The sequence below is a fragment of the Ranitomeya imitator genome, chromosome 6, assembly GCF_032444005.1.
Source record: "Ranitomeya imitator isolate aRanImi1 chromosome 6, aRanImi1.pri, whole genome shotgun sequence".
Classification (NCBI taxonomy): domain Eukaryota; kingdom Metazoa; phylum Chordata; class Amphibia; order Anura; family Dendrobatidae; genus Ranitomeya; species Ranitomeya imitator.
Window position 1 is genome coordinate 523,607,945 of NC_091287.1, and position 25,393 is coordinate 523,633,337.

The following is a 25,393-nucleotide window of genomic DNA, read 5'->3' on the forward strand; positions in this document are numbered from 1 at the left end:
TCAGTATATACATGTTTGTCATCTCCCTTATATATAGTATACATCTGTATGTCATCTCCTGTATATAGTATATACCTGTATGTCATCTCCCCTGTATATAGTATATACCTGCTGTGTGTCATCTCCCCCTATATATAGTATATACCTGAATGTCATCTCCTTCTAGATATAGTATATACCTGTATGTCATATCCTCCTGTATATAGTATATACCTGTGTGTCATCTCCCCTGTATATAGTATATATCTGTGTGTCATCTCCTCCTGTATATAGTATATACCTGCATGTCATCTTCTATATATAGCATATACCTGTATGTCATCTCCTCCTGTATATAGTATATACCTTTAGGTCATCTGCTCCTGTATATAGTATATACCTGTGTGTCATCTCCTCCTGTATATAGTATATACCTGTATGTCATCTCCTCCTGTATATATATGTACCTGTATGTCATCTCCTCCTCTATATATTATATACCTGTGTGTCATCTCTCCTGTATATAGTATATATCTGTGTGTCATCTCCCCTGTATATAGTATATATCTGTGTGTCATCTCCCCTGTATATAGTATATACCTGTGTGTCATCTCCTCCTGTATTAGACCTCGTTAACACGTTATTTGCTCAGTATTTTTACCTCAGTATTTGTAAGCTAAATTGGCAGCCTGATAACTCTCCAGCCAACAGGAAGCCCTCCCCCTGGCAGTATATATTAGCTCACACATACACATAATAGACAGGTCATGTGACTGACAGCTGCCGTATTTCCTACATGGTACATTTGTTGTAGTTTGTCTGCTTATTAATCAGATTTTTATTTTTGAAGGATAATACCAGACTTGTGTGTGTTTTAGGGCGAGTTTCGTTTGTCAAGTTGTGTGTGTTGAGTTGCGTGTGGCGACATGCATGTAGCGACTTTTGTGAGATGAGTTTTGTGTGGCAACATGCTTGTAGCAACTTTTTGTGTGTCGATTTGCATGTGACAGGTTAGTGTAGCAAGTTGTGTGCAGCAAGTTTTGCGCATGGCGAGTTTTGCGCGTGGCGAGTTTTATGTGTAGTGCCTTTTGAGTATGTGCAAGTTTTGTGTGAGGCAACTTTTGCATGTGTTGCAACTTTTGTGCATGTGGCAATTTTTCCACGTGTGCAAGTTTTGCATGTGGCGAGTTTTCCATGAGGTGAGTTTTGCACTTGTGGCGAGTTTTGCAAGAGCCTAGTTTTTGCATGTGGCGAGTTCTGCGCGTGGCGAGTTTTGAGTGGCGACTTTTGTGTTTCGACTTTTATGTGGCGAGGTTGGTGTATTTGTGGAGAAATGTGTGCTGAGGGTAATATGTGTTCAAGCACGTGGTAGTGTGTGGCGCATTTTGTGTGTGTTCATATCCCCGTGTGTGGTGAGTATCCCATGTCGGGGCCCCACCTTAGCAACTGTACGGTATATACTCTTTGGCGCCATCGCTCTCATTCTTTATGTCCCCCTTGTTCACATCTGGCAGCTGTCAATTTGCCTCCTACACTTTTCCTTTCATTTTTTCCCATTATGTAGATAGGGGCAAAATTGTTTGGTGAATTGGAAAGCGCGGGGTTAAAATTTCACCTCACAACATAGCCTATGACGCTCTCGGGGTCCAGACGTGTGACTGTGCAAAATTTTGTGGCTGTAGCTGCGATGCCTCCAACACTTTTCCTTTCACTTTTTTCCCCATTATGTAGATAGGGGCAAAATTGTTTGGTGAATTGGAACGCGCGGGGTTAAAATTTCACCTCACAACATAGCCTATGACGCTCTCGGGGTCCAGATGTATGTGCAAAATTTTGTGGCTGTAGCTGCGACGGTGCAGATGCCAATCCCGGACATACACACACACACACACACACACACACACACACACACACACACACACACACACACACACACACACACACACACACATCTTTATATATTAGATTTTAAAAAATTGTGGCCAAAAAAATTCACAGTGCAATGGCATTATCTGATCATGTATGTGATTCCTAGAAAACTATTGTGCATTTTAAAAACGGCAAACTTTACATTTGCATTGAAGATCGTATTTGTATTTAATTTCACTAAAAAGTAAAAAGAAAAATAATTCACAATAAGGACATTAAGGATATGCTCACCCATTGTGGTTCTCTTGCAGCGTTTTTTCTCCTGTGGCAAAAACGCTACATTTTACAGTACTTGCAAAGTGAATTAGATTTCAAACATCTCAAGCACGTTTGATTTTATTTCCTTGCTTTTTCTAAGCTGCTGTGAGGTTTGTTTATTTTTTAAAAACGGCAAAAAAAAAAGTCAAGTACAAGTAAAACAACTGCGAAAGCACATGAACAAATAAAATGCAGGTACATAATAAAAAATAAAATACAACAAATTCTTGGCTTGCTGTTGATTTGTAAATTCAGCCTCCCCAAAGATTACAGTAAGGCTTGGCACACACTTATCCTGTGCTCTACACTGAGCGCTTATACCTGGGTTCCGTATAAATCTCTGAAATATGTAATTCAGGCGGAACCCTCTGATGGAAGATTTTCTATAATGGAACTGATGGAGGCACCGTGGAGTCTGTTTGGCCTGTGATCCAGCAGTGTCTTTGTATCTGCGGTTGGCCACAGTTTTATGGACCTCTGAAAAGAGGCCAAACAGAGTCCAGAGTAACTCTGCTGCCTTATTCTAGAGAATGGATGCCATGGGGGTTTCATCTGAATCACATAACTCAGAGTATTTTTCCTGGTTTCCGGTGCACATATGGAAATAATATACATAAAAACACATACTAAAAGCAATAAATTGGGCAGATTGCTTTTGTGTATTTGTGTGTGTGTGGGGGGGAACCTGTAGAAAACTTGCAAGAAACAAAATGCAGTGGAAAAAAACTCAGAGGGGACGTGGCCTGTAGTTATGTGACACTGGTATACAGTGAAGGAAATAATAATTTGATCCCTTGCAGATTTTGTAAGTTTTCCCACTGACAAAGACATGAACAGTCTACAATTTTAAGGGTAGGTTAATTTTAACATTGAGAGATAGAATATCAAAAATATAATCCAGAAAATCACATTGTATAAATTATATAAATGTATTTGCATTTTGCAGTGAGAAATAAGTATTTGATCCCTGTGGCAAACATGACTTAATACTTGGTGGCAAAACCCTTGTTGGCAAGCACAGCAGTCAGACTTTTTTTGTAGTTGATGGTGAGGTTTGCGCACATGTCAGGAGGAATTTTGCTCCACTCCTCTTTGCAGATCATCTCTAAATCATTAAGATTTTGAGGCTGTCGCTTGGCCACTCAGAGCTTCAACTCCTTCCATAAGTTTTCTATGGGATTAAGGTCTGGAGACTGGCTAGGCTACTCCATGACCTTAATGTGCCTCTTTTTTATCCACTTCTTTGTTGCCTTGGCTGCATGTTTTGGGTCATTGTCTTGCTGGAAGACCGAGCCACGACCCATTTTTAATGTCCTGGCGGAAGAAAGAAGGTTGTCACTCAGGATTGTACGGTACATGGCTCCATCCATTCTCCCATTGATGCAGTGAAGTAGTCCTCTGCCCTAAGCAGAGAAACACCCCCAAAACATAATGTTTCCACCTCCATGCTTGACAGTGGGGATGGTGTTATTAGGGTCATAGGCAGCATTTCTCTTCCTCCAAACACAGCGAGTTGCGTTAATGCCAAAGACCTCAATTGTTGTCTCATCTGACCACAGCACCTTCTCCCAATCACTCACAGAATCATGCAGGTGTTCATTGGCGAACTTCAGACGGGCCTGCGCATGTGCCTTCTTGAGCAGAGGGACCTTGCGGGCGCTGCAGGATTTTCAACCTTTAAGGAGTAATGTGTTATCAATGGTTTTATTGGTGACTGTGGAGCCAGCTGTCTTGAGATCATTAACAAGTTCCCCTGTGTAGTTTTAGGCTGATTTCACACCTACCTCATGATCAAGGCTACCCCACGAGGTGAGATTTTACATGCTGCCCCAGATCGATGCCGACTGACAGTCATTTTGTGTTTCTTCAATTTTCTTACTATTGCACCAACAGTTGTCACCTTCTCACCCAGCGTCTTACTTATGGATTTGTAGCCCATTCCAGCTTTGTGCAGGTTTATGATCTTGCCCCAAACATCCTTACAAAGCTCTTTGTTCTTGCCCATGTTGTAGAGGTTAGAGTCTGACTGATTAATTGAGTCTGTGGACAGGAGTCTTTTATAAAGGTGACTGTGTAAGACAGCTGTCTTTAATGCAGGTAACGAGTTGATTTGAAACGTCTATCTGGTCTGTAGGAGCCAGAACTCTTAATGGTTGGTAGGAGATCAAATACTTATTTCTCACTGCAAAATGCAAATAAATTTATATAATGTATACAATGTGATTTTCTGGATTTTATTTTTGATATTCTGTCTCTCAATGTTAAAAATTAACCTACCCTTAAAATTATAGACTGTTTATGTCTTTCTCGGTGGGCAAACTTACAAAATCAGCAAGGGATCAATTTGTTTCCTTCACTGTATTAGTATGTGTGAATATGTACTACAGTCTACATGTCACTGGGTGTCTGTGCACCACTATAGCGCTGGTATTTGTAGTTCTACAGACTATATGAAAGCTGGAATCTTTTGGAAGATATAAGGCAGCATTATCTGTTCTTAATTAGTGGAAATAAACCGCGCCGAGATGAATGAGGACAGAGAGAGGAATACAGATGACCTACAGAAAATGTGTCCGATTCCCCCGCTGCTCGGACGGTTTACCTGTCGCAGCAAGTTTGCTATTTTTGGCCCCAGAGCTATAATTAAGGTGAGAAAATACTGGCTCCTCACACTGTACAAGGATAAATCCTCCAATATGTACAAATGGCATATCGGAGAGCTCACAAAACTCTGCATTTTATATAGGATTTGTCTTTTACTTTTATATATTATGTTATATATTTATTATATTATTATTTTACTTTTTATATATTTTACCTTTTGGGGGAACTTGTATAAAATCATTGCGTGAAGATGGTCATTACTTTGGGCAACTTTAAGGAGTCCTGGATTTGTGGAAAGGCAATAGATGTCTCTGCCTGAGGCAGAAGATTTGCAGATTATCTAGAAAGTAAAAAAAAAAATAATCACTTTGCCTAATATACAATTTCCTCATACATTAGAAAAGGTGTTGATACTTTTGGCCTTTTCTTCTCTCATGGGTAGAGAAGGATACGTTCACTTTTGACTTGGATTTTGGAGTGGATTCTGCATTAAAAACGACATCAAAAGGCAAATACAATTTGAATAAGCTCATCTCAATTCTTCAAGAATTCCCACTGTTTTTTGTGTTTTGTACCTTTTTTTTTTTGTTTGCACCCAATTCATTATTCTGTTAGCATCTTATTGAAGTCTATTTTATATGTGCTCGTCAATTTTTTATGTTTTATACTTTATGGCCAGATTTAGATGTTTATGGCTGATTCATCAATTGCGACCTTTTTTTAAAAAGATTCGAAATTTAGAACAACTTCACTACAGTCCTCCCTCACTCCCCCGGCCTGTTTTTAACTATGCCATTATTTTGGCTAAATTTTTTGCACCATTTTCAACTTTTGGCACTAAAGTCTGTTCAAGACGGAAAAAAAATTCCATTGTGACTTTGGAGTAAATTCATGAATCGCATGCCCCATGGTGCCTAAAGTAGCAACTAATATGACAGGACAAAAAAGGAAATGACTTCTAAAACCCCCCAGATATGATGAATCGGGGCCTGTGGGTACCCAAATTTAAAAGGCTACAAGAACATGACGTATTTTTCAGGCAGAATCTGCCTGAAAAAGCACTGCAGAAGAGCCCTATAAAGTGAACTATTTCATATGAAGTGTCCTGTCATATATCACCTCTTTTAACTCCTTCACGACTACCGACCAAAAATACTTGTCAGCGCTTGCTGGGCTTTGTGCAGCGCCAACATTTCTCTTTGGTCGTCAGTCTTGCAGCGCTCAGGAAAACCAGAGTCCTGCAAGCATTCTGATTCTGATGCAAAGCGATAGCTCTGACCGGCGACATCATCGGGACCTGATAGGGTTAACATCTTTGGGGTCTAAACCAATGTTATCGTCTAGATGCCGTGACCAATAGCCATCGCAACATTTAGAAGTTGGTGAGAGTGAGAGGGCTCCTCTCAAATTAAGACCTACGGTGGCCTGTTAAGGCCCCGCCACACATAGCGAGATCGCTAGCGAGATCGCTGCTGAGTCACAAGTTTTGTGACGCAACAGCGATCTCAGTAGCGATCTCGCTATGTGTGACACGTACCAGCGATCAGGCCCCTGCTGTGAGATCACTGGTCATGTCGGAATGGCCTGGGCCATTTTTTGATCGTTGAGGTCCCGCTGACATTGCTGAATCGGCGTGTGTGACGCCGTTTCATCGATGTCTTCGCTGGTAACCAGGGTAAACATCGGGTTACTAAGCGCAGGGCCGCGCTTAGTAACCCGATGTTTACCCTGGTTACCATCGTTAAAGTAAAAAAAACAAACGCTACATACTTACCTACCGCTGTCTGTCCCCGGCGCTGGGCTTCTCTGCTCTGGCTGTGAGTGGCGGGCAGCCGGAAAGCAGAGCACAGCGGTGACGTCACCGCTCTGCTTTCCGGCCGCTGTGCTCACAGCCAGAGCAGAGAAGCCTAGCGCCGTGGACAGACAGCGGTAGGTAAGTATGTAGCGTTTGTTTTTTTTACTTTAACGATGGTAACCAGGGTAAACATCGGGTTACTAAGCGCGGCCCTGCGCTTAGTAACCCGATGTTTACCCTGGTTACCCGGGGACTTCGGCATCGTTGAAGACAGTTTCAACGATGCCGAAGTCTTTCCCCTGATCGTTGGTCGCTGGAGAGAGCTGTCTGTGTGACAGCTCTCCAGCGACCAAACAGCGACGCTGCAGCGATCCGGATCATTGTCGGTATCGCTGCAGCGTCGCTAAAGTGTGACGGTACCTTTAGACTCAGTCAACAGCAGGGTCTAACAGGCATTCTGACAGTGTAAAACTGACAGTTCTCATGCATTTTTCTAAAAAAAATAATAACTTTTTTTTAAACAAATTTAAAAACTAAATAAATCACAAGATAAATAAAAAATAATAAAACAATAAATAAGGACATCTATGTAAAAATAAGAATAAACAAAAAAAAGGACATATGGAATCACCACATCCGGAAAGACACGATCTATAAAACTATAATGCTATTTAACCCCATTCAGTGAACAGCGTTAAACAAAAAAAGTGGCAGAATAATAAAACAAATTTTTTTTTTATCATACTACCGAACAAAAGATGGAATAAAAAGCGATCAAAAAGACAAATGTAAATAGAACTGGTATCACTGAAAACATCATCTTGTCCTGCAAAAAATAAGCCACTATACTGCTCCATGAGAGGAGAAATAAAAAAGTAATAGCTCTCAGAATAAAGCGGTATAAAAACAATTGTTTTTTCTATAAAATAGTTTTTATTGTGTAAAAGCCCCAAAACATAAAAAAGATAGAAATGTGGTATCGCTGTAATCGTACTGACCCAAATAATAAAGTTGTCTTATCATTTGTACCACATGATGAACAGCATTCCAAAAAAAACAAAACAAAACAAAAATCCTGAATTGGTGGTTTTTGTTCATTCTGACTCCCAAAAATTTCGATAGAAAGCGATAAAAAAATATTATGTGCTCAAAAATGGAACCAATATTTCTGGCGGCAGAAATATAGAAAAATTATAACGCTCAAAATATGGTGATACAAAACTTTTTTTTGGTATTAAAAAGCACTTTTTAGCATGTGATAGCATCCAGACATAAAAAAAAAACAGTATAAATCTGATATAGCTGTAATCGCACCACCCGAAGAATAAAATCATCTAATCATTTATACCACGAGGAACGGTGTAAAAAATAAATGGACCAAATTATTGGCCTGCTGTTGATTTGTTCATTCTGCCTCCCAATGCTCACAGAAAGGCTCAGCTCACATATACTTTATACTGAGCGCTTACACCTGGATTTCCGTATAAATCTCTGAAATACATTTTTGAGACGGAACCCTCTGACGGAAGAGTCGCTATAATGGGGCTGAAGGAGGCACTGTGGACTCTGTTTGGCCTATGATCCGGCAGTGTCTTTTTAAGCGTGTTCGATCACAGTTTTGTGTACCTCTGAAAAGAAGGACAATGCTAAACAGAGGTTATATAAAATGTTCCCAACAAACGTTTCAAATCAATCCACAAAAAAAGCAAGTCCCCCACTCAGGTCAGTCATCTATTAACAGAAATATAGGGGGCTTCCACATTCCTGGTAGTACAAAGCCACTGGAAAGCCGAAATGGGTCTTCACCCCCCAAAAGAAATTCAGCAAATTCTATGCTCCGAAATTCAAATGACCCCCCTCCCTTCTAAGCCAGATTTTGCGTCCACATGTAATTAACCAAAGTCAGCATGGGTTTGTAGCAAACAAGTCATGCCAGACTAATCTAATTTCCTTCTATGATGGAATCACTGACTGGGTGAATCAGAGAAATGCGGTAGATATAGTCTTGACTTCAGCAAAGCATTTGATATAGTATCTCATATTATACTTATTGAAGTAATAACCAAGTATGGAATTGACAAGGCTACGGTTGTGTGGATTCATAACTGGCTCAGTGATCATACTCAAAGAGTAGTAATAAATGGTTTCATATCCAATTGTAAGAGTGTTTCAAGTGCTCTGTCCTGGCCCCAGTGTTGTTCACCATTTTTATAAATAATCTAGATAAGGGAACTGAAGGTAAACCAATCAAATTTGCAGATGATGAAATGCTAGGAAGGAAAGCGAACACTAGAGAAGAAAGAGAGAGGATTCAGAAGGATCTGGATAAGCTTGAACAATGGGCAGCGAATAATAGAATGGTATTTTACAAGGAGAAATGCAAGATTCTACATCTGGACAAGAAAAAAAAATTACAATGAGTGGAATAGAACAAAGCAACAGCACATGTTAAAAAGAATTGGGTATACTAATAGATCACGGATTGCACATGAGTCAACCGTGCGATGCAGCAGCAAAAAAGGCAAACACAGTTCTAGGATGTATGAAGAGAAACAGAGCCTAGATCACGTGAAGTCATTATCCTCCTCTACTCCTCCTTGGTCAGTCCTCATATGGAATACTGTGTTAAGTTCTGGGTACCACATTTTGAAAAACTGGAGCAAGTTCAGAGAAGAGCTGTCGAGAAGGTTAATGGACTGCAAAGTATGTCCTGTGAGGAACGGTTAAAGGATCTGGGAATGTTTAGCTTGCAAAAAAGGAGGCTAAGAGGAGACTTAATAGTTGTCTACAAATATCTGACAAATATCTGAATGGATGTCACAGTGAAGAGCAGTGTTCCCCAACTCCAGTCCTCAAGAGCCACCAACAGGTCATGTTTTCAGGATTTCCTTAGTATTTCACAGGTAATGGAATTCCTGCCTGTGCAGGTGATGCAATTATCACATGGGCAGTACTAAGGAAATCTTGAAAACATGACCTGTTGGTGGCTCTTGAGGACAGGAGTTGGGGAACACTGGTGTAGAGGGATCATCCTTATTCTCATTTGCACATGGAAACACGAGAAGCAATGGAATGAAACTGAAAGAAAGACGATGCAGATTAGATATTAGAAAAAACTTTTTGACAGTGAGGGTGATCAATGAGTGGAACAGGCTGCCACGAGAGGTTGGGGGTTCTCCTTCAATGGAAGTCTTCATACAGAGGCTGGACAGACATCTGTCTGAGATGTTTTAGTGAATTCTGTGCTGCATTGAGCAGGGGTTTGAACATAATGACCCTGGAGGTCCCTTCCAACTCTAACATTCTATGATTCTATGTTTGGCATTTCTCTAGCAATGAGGATTCGCCTAATTTACAGGTGCGGGTCTCCAGAAGCATGAGCTGGGCACAACAATGTACTGGGCACTTCAATGGCAGAGTTGCCATTTTCACTCCATTATCCACTGCTGCTTTTTTCTTGAAAACATCCATAGAGTCTAAATCATCACTACACCTGTATTTATACCAAAAGGGGTATAATTTCTAAAATGGGGACACTTGAGGGGATATTATGCTCATCTAGCACTTTGGGGCTCTATCTATGGAGTCTGCAAACTATTCTAGGAAAATCTGTGCTCCAGGAGGCAAATAGCGCTCCTTCCTTCTCGAGTCTTAGCATGTGGCTAAACAGTACTATACAGCCACATATGGGGAATTTCCACGTTTAGTAGAAATTGTGGGACAAATTTTGGTGGCTTTTTTACCCACTACCCCATGTGAAAATGTAAAATCTGGGGCTAAAACTAAATTTTTGTGATAAAAATGTAATACTTTTTTCTTGACTTACTAATGGTATAAAATTCTGTGAAGCACATGTGGTGCCAACATGCTCACTGCTCTTGTAGATGAATTCATTGAGGGGTATAGTTTGTAAAATGAGGTCACTTATGGGGGTTCTCTGCTGTTCTGGCACCTGAGGGACTTTACCAATGTGACATGGCACCCTCAAACTATTCCAGTAAAATCTGAACTGCAATATAGTGCTTCTTCCCTTCTGAGCTTTGCACTGTGCCTCAAAAGTAGTTTTAGGCCGCATATCAAGTAGCGGTGCACAGAAAAGAAATTTCACTACAAATGTTGGGATTCATTTCTCTTGCTATCCTTGTGATAAAAAAATTGGGGCTGAAACAACATTTTTATGGGAAAAACATATTTTTTCCCATTTTCACAGTTCAACATTGTAAAATTGCACCTAGGGGATCATGGTGCTCATCACACATCCATTTAGATTCCTTGAGGAATTTCCAAATTGGAGTCATTTGTGGGGGTTCCACACCTCAGGGGCTCTCCAAATACAACATAGCATTCCACTCTCAATTCCAGACAATATTGCGTTCAAAAAGTCAAACTGTGCATCTTCCCTTCTAAGCCCTGCCATGCACCCAAACAGTAGTTCTGGGGTATCAGTGTACTTAGGAGAAATTGCACAACACATTTTTGGGTTTCAGTTTTGCTTTTTACCCTTGTGAAAATAAAAAAATAAAAAAAAATGGGGCTAAAAGAACATTTTTGTGGGAAAAATGTGATTTTTTTTAATGTGAAGTACCTGGGAGTTCAAAATGTTCACTACACATCAAGATGAGTTTCTTGAGGGCTGAAGTTTCCAAAATTGGGTAACTTGTGTGTGTGTGTTATCAGTTGGAAGAGGTTTTTGAAACATTTTTGAACACTTTTTTTGCAGCAAATGGACTACGGTGTCAAATTTTGAGCGGATTCCATCTGTTTTTTCTACAGCTAGGTTTTTAAAACCTCTTCATAAAAAAATGGTCAAAAAACTCATATGAACAGCAAAGTGGATTTTCCATTTAAATCAAGGGAAAGAGGTTCAAACACTGTATGTCGATGGCCCTAAAAGCCTGTTCAGTTACAAGACATGATGGATCACTTTATTTACCCATTTCCGATGTTGGCAGTAATAATACGTCCCTGCGCCATAGTACTTATTGACACGGGACGGATTATTACGTTCATGCAATTTTGCGCGCAAACAGCTCCTGAACTCTTCCCTTCTGAGCTTTGCACTGTGCCTCTAGAGTAGTATTTCGCCACATATTGGGTATCTGCGTATCCAGGAGACATTGCACAACAAATTGTATGATGCAATTTTTCCTGTTACCTTTATGAAAATGCAAAATTTGGGTCTAAAAACATTTGTGGGGAAAATGTGATTTTATTATTTTCATGACTCGACATTATAAACTTCTGTGATGCACCCGGGGTTCAAATTGCTCACCACACTTCTAAATACATTCCTTGAGGGCTCTAGATTCCAAAATGGGGTCTTATGTTTGTCTTTTTTTCACTGCTTAGGCACATCAGGGGCTCTCCAAGTGGGACATGACATCGGCTAATGATTCCAGGAAATGTTACATAAAAAAAAAATCAAATGACGTTCTTCCCTTCCGTGCCCTGCCATGCGCCCAAACAGTAGTTTTCGCCATCATATTGGGTATTGACGTTCTCAGGAGAAATTGAAAAACAAATTGTATGGTGCAATTTCTCCTGTTACCCTTATGAAAATGCAACATTTGGGGCTAAAAACATTTGTGGGGAAAATGTGATTTTTTTTTATTTTCATGGCTCAACGTTGTAAACTTCTGTGAAGCACTTGAGGGTTCAATGTGCTCACCACACATTTACATCAGTGGCATCAGCAATTGTTCCAGCAAATATTGCATTCAAAAAGTCAAATGGCGCTCCTTCCCTTCCGATTTTAGCTGTGCGCCCAAACGTTGTTTTTTCCTCATATGGGGTATCACCATGCTGAGGAGGAATTACCCAAATTTTGGGGTCCATTTTTTCCTATTACCCTTGTCAAAATAAAAAATGTCGATCTGAAGTAAATTTTTGTGTGAAAAAAGTTAAAATGTTCATTTTTTTTCCACATTCCAAAAATTCCTATGAAGCACCAGAAGGGTTAATAAACTTCTTGAATGTGGTTTTGAGCATCTTGAGGGGTTCAGTTGTTAGAATGGTCTTTCTTTTAGGTATTTTCTTTCATATAGGCCCCTCAAAGTGACTTCAAATGTGAGGTGTTGCCTAAAAAAAAATGGCGTAAATTTTGTTGGAAAAATTAGAAATCGCTGGTCATCTTTTAACCCTTATAGCTGCCTAGCAAAAAAATTTTGTTTCAAAAATTGTGGTGATGTAAAGTAGACATGTGGGAAATATTATTTCTGAACTATTTTGTGTGACACACCTCTCTGATTTAAGGGCATAAGAATTCAAAGTTTGAAAATTGCCAAATTTTCTAAATTTTTGCCAAATTTCTATTTTGTTTTCACACATTTTCACAAATTTCCATTTTTTTTACCACTATCATGAAGTACAATATGTCACGAAAAAAAACAAAAAAACTCAGAATTACCGAGATCTATTGAAGCGTTCCAGAGTTATTACCTCATAAAGTGACAGTGGTCAGAATGTAAAAATTGGCTCGGTCATTAACGTGCAAATCACCTTCGGGGTAAAGGGGTCAATAGAGATGTAGCACAGCTGAGTTTATCCCAACTCCACAAGTTCTCAGAGCAGAAAAGAATTTGTTTACACTCTGGAAAAGATGTAAAATTTACATTGGATTGATGTACTTTTTAACGTGTTCTTACACATGTAAATGATTTACATGCACAGGACTGAAACATTTATGAGGGAATCCCGCCTGTGTATGTCAGTTTCGTGCCCGTAGGCAATGGAAGAATATAAAACATCAAAGCAGGAACTGGAAATGGAAAAAGGGGCAGTTTGTCTGACGTCAGCTTCAATGAAACATGTGATGCATCATTGAATTATACAGCAGGCAGAGGCCACAGGATCATTGAAATATTATATACAATCTTATATATGCTTGGAAGTGCGGGGCAGACAACCTGCGGCCGGACCGGACCTTGCGATCTGTACTTGGTCATGTGACATTGTCATAAAGCAAATATTATGGAGGTTAAGACTATGAGATCGGCACCAATATCGGTGGGGAAAAATAGTGGATTTGTCCTGTTTTGTTGTTTGCCTTGATATTGATGATGCTAAAGATGGCTGGCAACCGTACATTATTATTATTAATTTATATAGCACCAATGATTCCATGGTGCTGTACATAAGAAGGGGTTACATACAAATTACAGCAAACAGACTAACAATAACAGACTGATACAGAGGGGAGAGGACCCGGTCCTCGCGGGCTTACATTCTACAGGATGGTGGGGAAGGAGACAGTAGGTTGGGGGGTTGCAGCAGCTCCGGTGTTGATGAGGCAATAGCTCCGGTAATGGTGAGGAGGCAGCGGTGTCAGTGCAGGCTGTAAGCTTTCTTGAAGAGGTGGGTTTTCAGGGTCTGTCTGAAGGATCCAAATGTGGTTGATAGTCGGACGTGTTGGGGCAGAGAATTCCAGAGGATGGGGGATATTCGGGAGAAGTCTTGTAGGCGATTAGGTGAGGAGCAAATAAGTGTGGAGGAGAGAAGGAGGTCTTCGGAGGACCGGAGGGGAGATATATCGGGAGATTAGATCAGAGATATATGGAGGAGACAGGTTATGGATGGCTTTGTAGGTCAGTATTAGTAATTTGAACTGGATACGCTGAGGGAATGGGAGCCAGTGAAGAGATTTGCAGAGGGAGGAATCAGAGGAGTAGTGAGGAGAGAGATGAATTAGTTGGGCAGCAGAGTTAAAAATGGACTGGAGAGGTGCGAGAGTGTTAGCAGGGAGGCCACAGAAAAGGATGTTGCAGGACAAGGACAACATCTGCAAAGAGTTTGTATGTTCTCTACGTGTTTGCGTGGGTTTCCTCCGGGTACTCCAGTTTCCTCCCACACTCCAAAGACATACTAAAAGGGAATTTAGATTTTGAGCCCCGTCCGGGACCGTGATGATAATGTGTGTAAACTGTAAAGCGCTGCGGAATAGGTTAGCGCTATATAAAAATAAAGATTATTATTATTATAGTCGAGACGGGAGATGATGAGGGCATGCACAAGCAATTTAGTAGATTGAGGGTTGAGGAAAGGATGGATTCTGGAAATATTTTTGAGCTGGAAATGACAGGAGGTGGAAAGAGCATGGATGTGCGGTTTGAAAGACAGGGCAGAGTCAAGGGTTACTCCGAGGCAGCGGACTTCCGGTATGGGGGAAAGTGTGATGTCATTTATTGTGATAGGTCAGGTAAGGAAGATTTATTTGATGGGGGAAAGATGATGAGTTCAGATTTGTCCACACTGCGTTTGAGGAAGCGAGAGGAGACGAAGGAGGTTATGGCTGATAGACACTCCGGGATTCTGGACAGCAGAGAGGTGACATCTGGGCCAGAGAGGTAGATCTGAGTGTCATCAGCATAAATGTGGTACTGGAAGCCATGGGACTTTATGAGTTGTCCCAGGCCAAGGGTATAGATTCAGAAGAGTAGAGGTACTAGAACAGAGCCTTGGGAGACTCCAACAAGAGAGGGTGGGATGAGGAGGTAGTGTGGGAGTGGGAGACACTGAATGTGCGGTTGGAAAGGTATGAGGAGATCCAGGATAGGGCAGGGTCTTTGATACCAAAGGAAGATAAGATCTGTAGTAGGAGGGTAGTAGGAGGCAGTGGTCCACTGTATCGAAAGCAGAGGACAGGACTAGTAGGAGGAGTATAGAGTATGTCTCCTCCATCTCTTGCTGGTCGCCCAAATAAACTATTTGTACAAACATTCGTCCTCATTTTATTGCCTCATCCTGCAATCAATTGTTCAACCAATAATTAGATTTGTTTTTATTGCATATTATTGTTTTATATGTATCCATTGGCCACTAAAGTTTAGCAAAAATTATTTGCACGTTATGATATGACGAAGGACTTTTTGTTACAAAAGGTGCCCAGGATGCAAGAGTTCATACTGTTCTGGTCCGGCTACCGCAAAGTACCGACGTGGATGCTGGGCCGCAGTCAATGGTCAACCCCATCGGCCACCCATATTATATAAGAAGCAATATGCAAGCTAATGAGTGTACACTGCACTGAATGCCCCAAGGGGATTACACTTAACTCAGTTGTCTCTGCTTGTCCGCAACATACCTCTTTATTTACGGGGGCCCTGGAGCAAGGAGATTCCCCACTTACACTCAGCTCCAAAGCTTTTATCTGTACATTTAATCTGAATTCCGTGACCACACAAATGACTCACAATCACATTCAGTTCCCATATCACAAAGTGTTGTAATTATGTAATTATATTCTGAGTGTTTAGTTGCTCTTGGGTATAAGAAGTATCATGAAAATTGCCAATAATCAAGTATCAGGAGACAAAGAAACATTTCAGGGTCCATTAGAATTACATACATAAAATGTAATAGTTGGGGGGACACAAAGATACACCGGCTTCTTAAACCTAATCAAAAAAATATCTATATATAAATTTAACGGGAGTCCATCATCCCCAAAATACATTTTAAACCGGCTATACAGTGTTGTCGGGGAATTAGCCCTAATATAATCCATACTAGCTCTGTGCCTGTTATTGTTGCTGTGCCTGAGAAAATAACTTTTTATTCATATGCAAATGAAGGGGCTTCCGTGCACCCTTGGTGTGGCCAAGAGTCTGTTACACTGTTATGCCTCCTTATGTGCATATTGGGGCCCTTTCTCCTCTTCTCATTGAAAGTGCTTGCTTTCTAGAGGGAGCACTGTCTGAACTCATCTGTATGAATGAATGCATCTGTATGCATCTGTATTGTAGCAAAGCCAAGTAGGTTAGGGTTAGATCCTAGCCCTGCAGCTTCTGATTAGATCACCTGGCTAGCCCCGCATAGAACCAGGTTAGCTGTTCTCCTTAGTCAGTCAGATCAGGGAAGCTGACCAGACTGGATGTGTGTTGGAGCTGAAGAGAGGGACAGGCCAGAATCCCTCTCTGAGAAGAGTCTGCACAGGCAGTGGGCAGAAAAGTGCAAGTATCAGTGGATGCTATGGACAACATCTGTTTTGTTTGACCGAGCTGGAGCTAGCTCAACTGTGTATAAGTAGCCGGGATCTGTTCTATTTAGTTAGAATCTGGACAAGGCTAGGGATTTATGGTCAAGATTTTGTTTTGGTGCTGTGCAACAAGTGGAAAGTAATAAAAACTGCAGGTGTTTAGACCAAAGCTCTATTGTCTGTGTGAACGCTACTTAAGACCTAATGCTTAATGCCCAGGGAAAGTAAATCCATACAGTACTGACATTCCCTGTACGCAGCGAAGTGCATACAGTGGTCAGGCGCGTTTTCCTTCCCGTCTTCTTTCTCCCTATGCAGTTCACTACACTAATACACCCAGAAATTTAGGGAGTGGCTTCAGAATTCATCATAAATTATGCCGTTAGCAGTGTATCTTATCAACTGTTACTCTAGTCCCTGACTGGAGCAGCATTTTTGACGAGGTGCGTGGAAGTGCACGCCACAGAGATGTGCTGAACTAATTAAGTGGCATGCACCTCTTAATGAATTCATCGCATATTACCTCACTATTCCACTTCATTAAAACTGGCATGGACAATGCCAGATTTAATGAATAGGCCTCTAAGCGTCCTTGTGTTTCCTGTGACATGGCGGAAACACTGAACATCTGCATGTTATTTATCCATAACGTCCATATTAGACATTTCTGTCATATTCACAGGATATGTCATAAATATCTGATAGATGTGGTTCCAATCTATGAGACTTCTACCTATTTTATATGGCTTAAAGTGTTTGGGCACCACCACATGACACTAAGAGCTTTTATGTCCTCCCATTTTACATCCATAGACATTAATATGGAGTTTGTCTCTTTGCAGATATAACAGGTCCACTCTTCTGGGAAAGTTTTCAATTACATTTTGGAGGCGTCTGTGGGAATTTTTCTTCCAGAAAAGCATTTGTGAGGTCAGAGACTCTGGGCTCACAAGCTCCATTCTAGTTCAGCCTAAAGGTGGTGGATGGGGTTGAGGTCTGGGCTCTGTGCGGCGGCCGTTCATGTTCTTCCACCAAACTCCCCCAACCACATCTTTATAGACCTTGTGCACTGTGCACTACCATGGGGAAGAGAAAAGGGTCTGCCCCCAAACTGTTCTCATAAAGTTGAAAAGTACAATTGTCCAAAATGTCTTGTATGTTGAAGCATTAAGATTTCCCTTCACAGGAACCAAAGGGTCAAAGCCAAACTCCTGAAAAACAAGCCCAATACAATACCCCTTCTCCACCAAACATTACAGCTGGCACAGTGCAGTTTGGTGGGTAATTGTCTCCTGGCTTTCTCCAAACTCAAAACACGTCCATCAAATGCCAGATAGAGAAGTGTGATCCATCACTCCAAAGAACACGTATCTATTGCTCCAAAGTCCAGTGGTGATAACTTTACACCAATCCATTTGACACTTGGTATTGTGCTTGGTGATGTAAGGCAGCATGGAAACCAATACCATGTGTTGTGCTGATGTTAATGCCAGAGAAGGTATGGACTCCACAGTTATGGAGTCAGCAGAGAGTAAAGTTGACTTTTCTGAACTCTGCTCTTCAGCACTCGGTGACCCCCGCTCTGTTACATTACTGGTTGTCCATTTTGTGGCTGAGTTACTGTGGTTCCTTCCACTTGGTCAATAATATCACTGACATGCAATGGGGGAACATTTAACAGGGAAGAAAGGTCATGAACTGACTTGTGTTTCTTATTACAATGGTTTGTTCTATGCATCTCAAAATTATAGAACGAGCCATTCTTTTACCAATGAAGGGCAGACTGTATGGCGAAAGGCTGGATGATATACACTGGGTGCAATGAGACTGAATGAAAAACCTGAATCCAATGATTAAGAGGCGTGAACCAATACTATAGACCAAATAGTGTATCTAGAGCATGGATTTCTCAACCTATCTCTGGGTTAGTGAAGTGGCTATCGTCTGCTGCATCCAAGCAGACATGCATGGATTGGTGGATGAACATGTGCATGGCTCTATTCATCTACTATATAATTGTCTAAGGGTCACTTCCGTCTGTCTGTCTGTCCCGGAAATCCTGCGTTGCTGACTGACCAATCAGCAACGGGCATAGTCCAGCGGCAAAATGGCCGCTCTTTCCTCTCCGCAGTCAGTGCCCGCTCCATACTCCCCTCCAGTCAGCACTCACACAGGGTTAATGGCAGCGTTAACGGACCGCGTTATGCTGCGGTGTAACGCACTCCATTAACGCTGCTATTAACCCTGTGTGACCAACTTTTTACTAATGATGCTGCCTATGCAGCATCAATAGTAAAAAGATCTAATGTTAAAAACAATAAAAAAATAAAAAATACTTAAATACCCTTCGTCGACCCTCGGATCCAGAACAGGCCTTTCACGCTCTTCATGACGCCCCGGTGACCGCTCTGTTGTGAATTCTGTTGTCGAACTTCCTCCTGTGGTCGTGAATGGTACTTCGGCGAGTTCTGTCTATGGGCTCCCTCTGGTGGCTATGAGTGAAGCTGCTGCTTCTGAGGTTCCTTACACAGGTGACGTGGTTTATCCTTTGGTTGGCTTCTCTATTTAACTCCACTCAGATCGTTACTCCATGCCAGCTGTCAATGTTTTATCATTGGTTCAGTTCGCTCCTGGATCTGCCTGGTGACCTGTCTTCTCCTGCAGAAGCTAAGTTCCTTATTGTTATTTTTGCTCATTGTTTCTTTGTCCAGCTGGTTATCCTGATTTTGTCTTGCTAGCTGGAAGCTCTGGGATGCAGAGTGGCACCCCGCACCGTGAGTCGGTGCGGAGGACCCTTTTGCACACTCTGCGTGGTCTTTTGTAGGTTTTTGTGCTGACCGCAAAGATTCCTTTCCTATCCTCTGTCTATTGTCTGGCCTCCCTTTGCTGAAACCTATTTCATTTCTGCGTTTGTGACTTTCATCTTTACTCACAGTCATTATATGTGGGGGGCTGCCTATTCCTTTGGGGAATTTCTCTGAGGCAAGGTAGGCTTTATTTTCTATCTCTAGGGCTAGCTAGCTCTGAGGCTGTGACGAGGCGCCTAGGGAGCATCAGGAGCGCTCCAAGGCTATTTTTAGTGTGTGCGATAGGATTAGGACTTGCGGTCAGCAGAGCTCCCACATCCCAGAGCTCGTCCTGTATGAGTTTAACTATCAGGTCGGGTGCTCCTAACCACCAGGTCATAACAGTACAGCTGGCCATAAGTATTAATGCATCTCAATTGAGGGATAAGAGGACTTCTGAGACCATTTTTTTTTCTTTGCACTGTGTTTTGTCTTTCTTTTCCTCTAGACCTTTGGGTGGTTCAGGACACAGGTGTAGAGATGGACATTCAGAGTCTATCCTCTTGTGTGGATCATCTCACTGCAAGGGTACAAAACATTCAAGATTTTGTGGTTCAGAATCCTATGTTAGAGCCTAGAATTCCTATTCCTGATTTATTTTCTGGGGATAGATCTAGATTCTTGAATTTCAAAAATAATTGTAAACTGTTTCTAGCTTTGAAACCCCGCTCCTCTGGTGACCCCGTTCAACAAGTAAAGATCATTATTTCTTTGTTGCGTGGTGACCCTCAAGACTGGGCATTTTCCCTTGCGCCAGGAGATCCTGCATTGCGAGATGTAGATGCGTTTTTTCTGGCGCTTGGATTGCTTTATGATGAACCAAATTCAGTGGATCAGGCAGAGAAAATCTTGCTGGCTTTGTGTCAGGGTCAGAATGAAGCGGAGGTGTACTGTCAGAAGTTTAGAAAGTGGTCTGTGCTTACTCAGTGGAATGAATGTGCCCTGGCGGCAATTTTCAGAAAGGGTCTTTCTGAAGCCCTTAAGGATGTCATGGTGGGATTTCCCACGCCTGCTGGTCTGAATGAGTATGTCCTTGGCCATTCAGATCGATTGGCGCATGCGTGAGCGCAAAGCTGTCCACCATCTGGCGGTATTCTCTGAGCATAGGCCTGAGCCTATGCAATGTGATAGGACTTTGACCAGAGCTGAACGGCAAGAACACAGACGTCAGAATGGGCTGTGTTTTTACTGTGGTGAATCCACTCATGCTATCTCCGATTGTCCTAAGCGCACTAAGCGGTTCGCTAGGTCTGCCACCATTGGTACGGTACAGTCTAAATTTCTTTTGTCCGTTACTCTGATTTGCTCTCTGTCGTCCTATTCTGTAATGGCATTTGTGGATTCAGGCGCTGCCCTGAATTTGATGGACTTGGAGTTTGCCAGGCGCTATTGTTTTTTCTTGGAGCCCTTGCAGTATACTATTCCATTGAGAGGAATTGATGCTATGCCTTTGGCCAAGAATAAGCCTCAGTACTGGACTCAATTGACCATGTGCATGGCTCCTGCACATCAGGAGGATATTCGCTTTTTGGTGTTGCATAATCTGCATGATGTGGTCGTTTTGGGGTTGCCATGGCTACAGGTCCATAATCCAGTGTTGGATTGGAAATCTATGTCTGTGTCCAGCTGGGGTTGTCAGGGGGTACATGGTGATGTTCCATTGCTGTCAATTTCGCCTTCCACTCCTTCTGAAGTCCCTGAGTTTTTATCAGATTACCGGGATGTATTTGAAGAGCCCAAATCCGGTGCCCTACCTCCTCATAGGGATTGCGATTGTGCTATTCATTTGATTCCGGGTAGTAAGTTTCCTAAGGGCCGTCTGTTTAATTTATCTGTGCCAGAGCACGCCGCTATGCGGAGTTATATAAAGGAATCCTTGGAGAAGGGTCATATTCGTCCGTCGTCGTCACCATTGGGAGCAGGGTTCTTTTTTGTGGCCAAGAAGGATGGTTCTTTGAGACCTTGTATTGATTACCGACTTCTTAATAAGATCACAGTCAAATTTCAGTATCCTTTGCCGCTGCTGTCTGATTTATTTGCTCGGATTAAGGGGGCTAGTTGGTTCACCAAGATAGATCTTCGAGGGGCGTATAATCTTGTGCGAATTAAACAGGGTGATGAATGGAAAACAGCATTTAATACGCCCGAGGGCCATTTTGAGTACCTGGTTATGCCATTCGGGCTTTCTAATGCTCCATCTGTGTTTCAGTCCTTTATGCATGACATCTTCCGAGAGTACCTGGATAGATTTATGATTGTATATTTGGATGACATTTTGGTATTTTCGGATGATTGGGAGTCTCATGTGAAGCAGGTCAGAATGGTGTTCCAGGTCCTTCGTGCGAATTCCTTGTTTGTGAAGGGGTCAAAGTGTCTCTTTGGAGTTCAGAAGGTTTCATTTTTGGGTTTCATTTTTTCCCCTTCTACTATCGAGATGGACCCTGTTAAAGTTCAGTCCATTTACGATTGGACTCAGCCGACATCTGTGAAGAGCTTGCAGAAGTTCCTGGGCTTTGCTAATTTTTATCGTCGCTTCATCGCTAACTTTTCCAGTATTGCTAAACCGTTGACTGATTTGACCAAGAAAGGTGCTGATGTGGTCAATTGGTCCTCTGCGGCTATAGCGGCTTTTCAGGAGTTGAAGCGTCGTTTTGCTTCTGCCCCTGTGTTGTGCCAGCCAGATGTTTCGCTCCCTTTTCAGGTGGAGGTTGATGCTTCTGAAATTGGAGCAGGGGCTGTTTTGTCGCAAAGAAGTTCTGATGGCTCGGTGATGAAACCCTGTGCCTTCTTTTCTAGAAAATTCTCGCCTGCTGAGCGCAATTATGATGTGGGCAATCGGGAGTTGTTGGCCATGAAGTGGGCATTCGAGGAGTGGCGACATTGGCTTGAAGGAGCTAAACATCGCGTGGTGGTCTTGACGGATCACAAGAATTTGACTTATCTCGAGTCTGCCAAACGGTTGAATCCTAGACAGGCTCGATGGTCGCTCTTTTTCTCCCGTTTTGATTTTGTGGTTTCATACCTTCCGGGATCTAAGAATGTGAAGGCTGATGCCCTGTCAAGGAGTTTTGTGCCTGACTCTCCGGGTGTTCCGGAGCCGGCGGGTATTCTTAAAAGGGGTCATTTTGTCTGCCATTTTCCCTGATTTGCGGCGTGTGCTGCAAAAGTTTCAGGCTGATAGACCTGACCGTTGTCCTACGGAGAAACTGTTTGTCCCTGATAGATGGACTGGTAGAGTTATCTCGGAGATTCATTGTTCAGTATTGGCTGGTCATCCTGGAATCTTTGGTACCAGAGATTTGGTGGCTAGATCTTTTTGGTGGCCTTCTTTGTCACGGGATGTGCGTTCTTTTGTGCAGTCCTGTGGGATTTGTGCTCGGGCTAAGCCCTGCTGTTCTCGTGCCAGTGGGTTGCTTTTGCCCTTGCCAATTCCGAAGAGGCCCTGGACGCATATTTCCATGGATTTTATTTCTGATCTCCCTGTTTCTCAAAAGATGTCGGTCATTTGGGTGGTATGTGATTGCTTCTCTAAGATGGTCCATTTGGTACCCTTATCTAAACTGCCTTCCGCCTCTGATTTGGTGCCATTGTTTTTCCAGCATGTGGTTCGTTTGCATGGCATTCCGGAGAACATCGTCTCGGACAGAGGTTCCCAGTTTGTTTTGAGGTTTTGGCGGTCCTTTTACGCTAAGATGGGCATTGATTCGTCTTTTTCTTCGGCTTTCCATCCTCAGACTAATGGCCAAACCGAACGAACTAATCAGACTTTGGAGACATATCTGAGATGCTTTGTTTCTGCTGATCAGGATGATTGGGTGTCCTTCTTGCCTTTGGCTGAGTTCGCCTTTAATAATCGGGCCAGCTCGGCTACTTTAGTTTCTCCTTTTTTCTGCAATTCTGGTTTCTATCCTCGTTTCTCTTCAGGGCAGGTTGAGCCTTCGGACTGTCCTGGTGTGGATGCGGTGGTGGACAGGTTGCAGCAGATTTGGACTCATGTGGTGGACAATTTGACATTGTCCCAGGAGAAGGCTCAACGTTTCGCTAACCGCCGGCATTGTGTTGGTCCCCGACTTTGTGTTGGGGATTTGGTTTGGTTGTCATCTCGTCACGTTCCTATGAAGGTTTCCTCTCCTAAGTTTAAGCCTCGTTTCATTGGACCATATAAGATTTCTGAGGTTCTTAATCCTGTGTCATTTCGTTTGGACCTTCCAGCTTCTTTTGCCATCCATAATGTGTTCCATAGGTGGTCGTTGCGGAGATACATGGCGCCTATGGTTCCCTCCGTTGATCCTCCTGCCCCGGTGTTGGTCGAGGGGGAGTTGGAGTATGTGGTGGAGAAGATATTGGATTCTCGTGTTTCGAGACGGAAACTCCAGTACCTGGTCAAGTGGAAGGGTTATGGTCAAGAAGATAATTCCTGGGTTTTTGCCTCTGATGTTCATGCTGCCGATCTTGTTCGTGCCTTTCATTTGGCTCATCCTGATCGGCCTGGGGGCTCTGGTGAGGGTTCGGTGACCCCTCCTCAAGGGGGGGGGGTACTGTTGTGAATTCTGTTGTCGAACTCCCTCCTGTGGTCGTGAATGGTACTTCGGCGAGTTCTGTCTATGGGCTCCCTCTGGTGGCTATGAGTGAAGCTGCTGCTTCTGAGGTTCCTTACACAGGTGACATGGTTTATCCTTTGGTTGGCTTCTCTATTTAACTCCACTCAGATCATTACTCCATGCCAGCTGTCAATGTTTTAGCATTGGTTCAGTTCGCTCCTGGATCTGCCTGGTGACCTGTCTTCTCCTGCAGAAGCTAAGTTCCTTATTGTTATTTTTGCTCATTGTTTCTTTGTCCAGCTGGTTATCCTGATTTTGTCTTGCTAGCTGGAAGCTCTGGGATGCAGAGTGGCACCCCACACCGTGAGTCGGTGCGGAGGACCCTTTTGCACACTCTGTGTGGTCTTTTGTAGGTTTTTGTGCTGACCGCAAAGATTCCTTTCCTATCCTCTGTCTATTTAGTAAGTCTGGCCTCCCTTTGCTGAAACCTATTTCATTTCTGCGTTTGTGACTTTCATCTTTACTCACAGTCATTATATGTGGGGGGCTGCCTATTCCTTTGGGGAATTTCTCTGAGGCAAGGTAGGCTTTATTTTCTATCTCTAGGGCTAGCTAGCTCTGAGGCTGTGACGAGGCGCCTAGGGAGCGTCAGGAGCGCTCCATGGCTATTTTTAGTGTGTGCGATAGGATTAGGGCTTGCGGTCAGCAGAGCTCCCACATCCCAGAGCTCGTCCTGTATGAGTTTAACTGTCAGGTCGGGTGCTCCTAACCACCAGGTCATAACACCGCTCTATGCATTGAGATCTCACGAGATGATGATGTAGCGGTCTCGCGAGACCGCTACGTCATCATCTCGTGAGACCGCAATGCATGGAGCGGTCACCGGGGCATCCTGAGGAGCGGGAAAGGCCTGTTCTGGATCCGGGGGCTGACGGAAGGTGAGTGTATCACTATTTTGTATTTTAATTCTTTTTTTAACAGGGATATGATGCCCACATTGCTATATACTACGTGGGCTCTGCAATATACTACATGGGCTGTGCAATATACTACATGGTCTGTGCAGTATACTACGTGGGCTGTGCAATATACTACGTGGGCTGTGCAATATACTACATGGGCTGTGCAATATACTACGTGGCTGTGCTATATACTACGTGGCTGTGTTATACACTACATGGGCTGTTATATACTACGTGGGCTGGGCAATATACTACGTGGGCTATGCTATATACTACGTGGCTGTGCAATATACTACGTGGCTGTGCTATTTACTACGTGAGCTGTTATATACTATGTGGCCGGCCATGAACAATCAGCGACAGGCGCAGTCCGGCCACGAATTGGCGCGGGATTTGAACCACGCTTCGCTAATTGGTCGCGGTTGGCCGAATCCTGTGTATTCAATGTATTATTCTAAAATCTTCATAAGTAAACTACATGCATATTCTAGAATACCCGATGCATT

The 25,393-nt window shown here is 42.7% G+C and overlaps 1 protein-coding gene across 4 annotated transcripts in view; it reads left to right on the forward strand.

Annotated features, from left to right (window-relative positions):
- The window catches only part of ENPP2 (ectonucleotide pyrophosphatase/phosphodiesterase 2), a 222,248-nt gene that overhangs the window by 36,294 nt on the left and 160,561 nt on the right, over nt 1–25,393 (forward strand). The gene's annotated exons all lie outside the window — the stretch shown is intronic.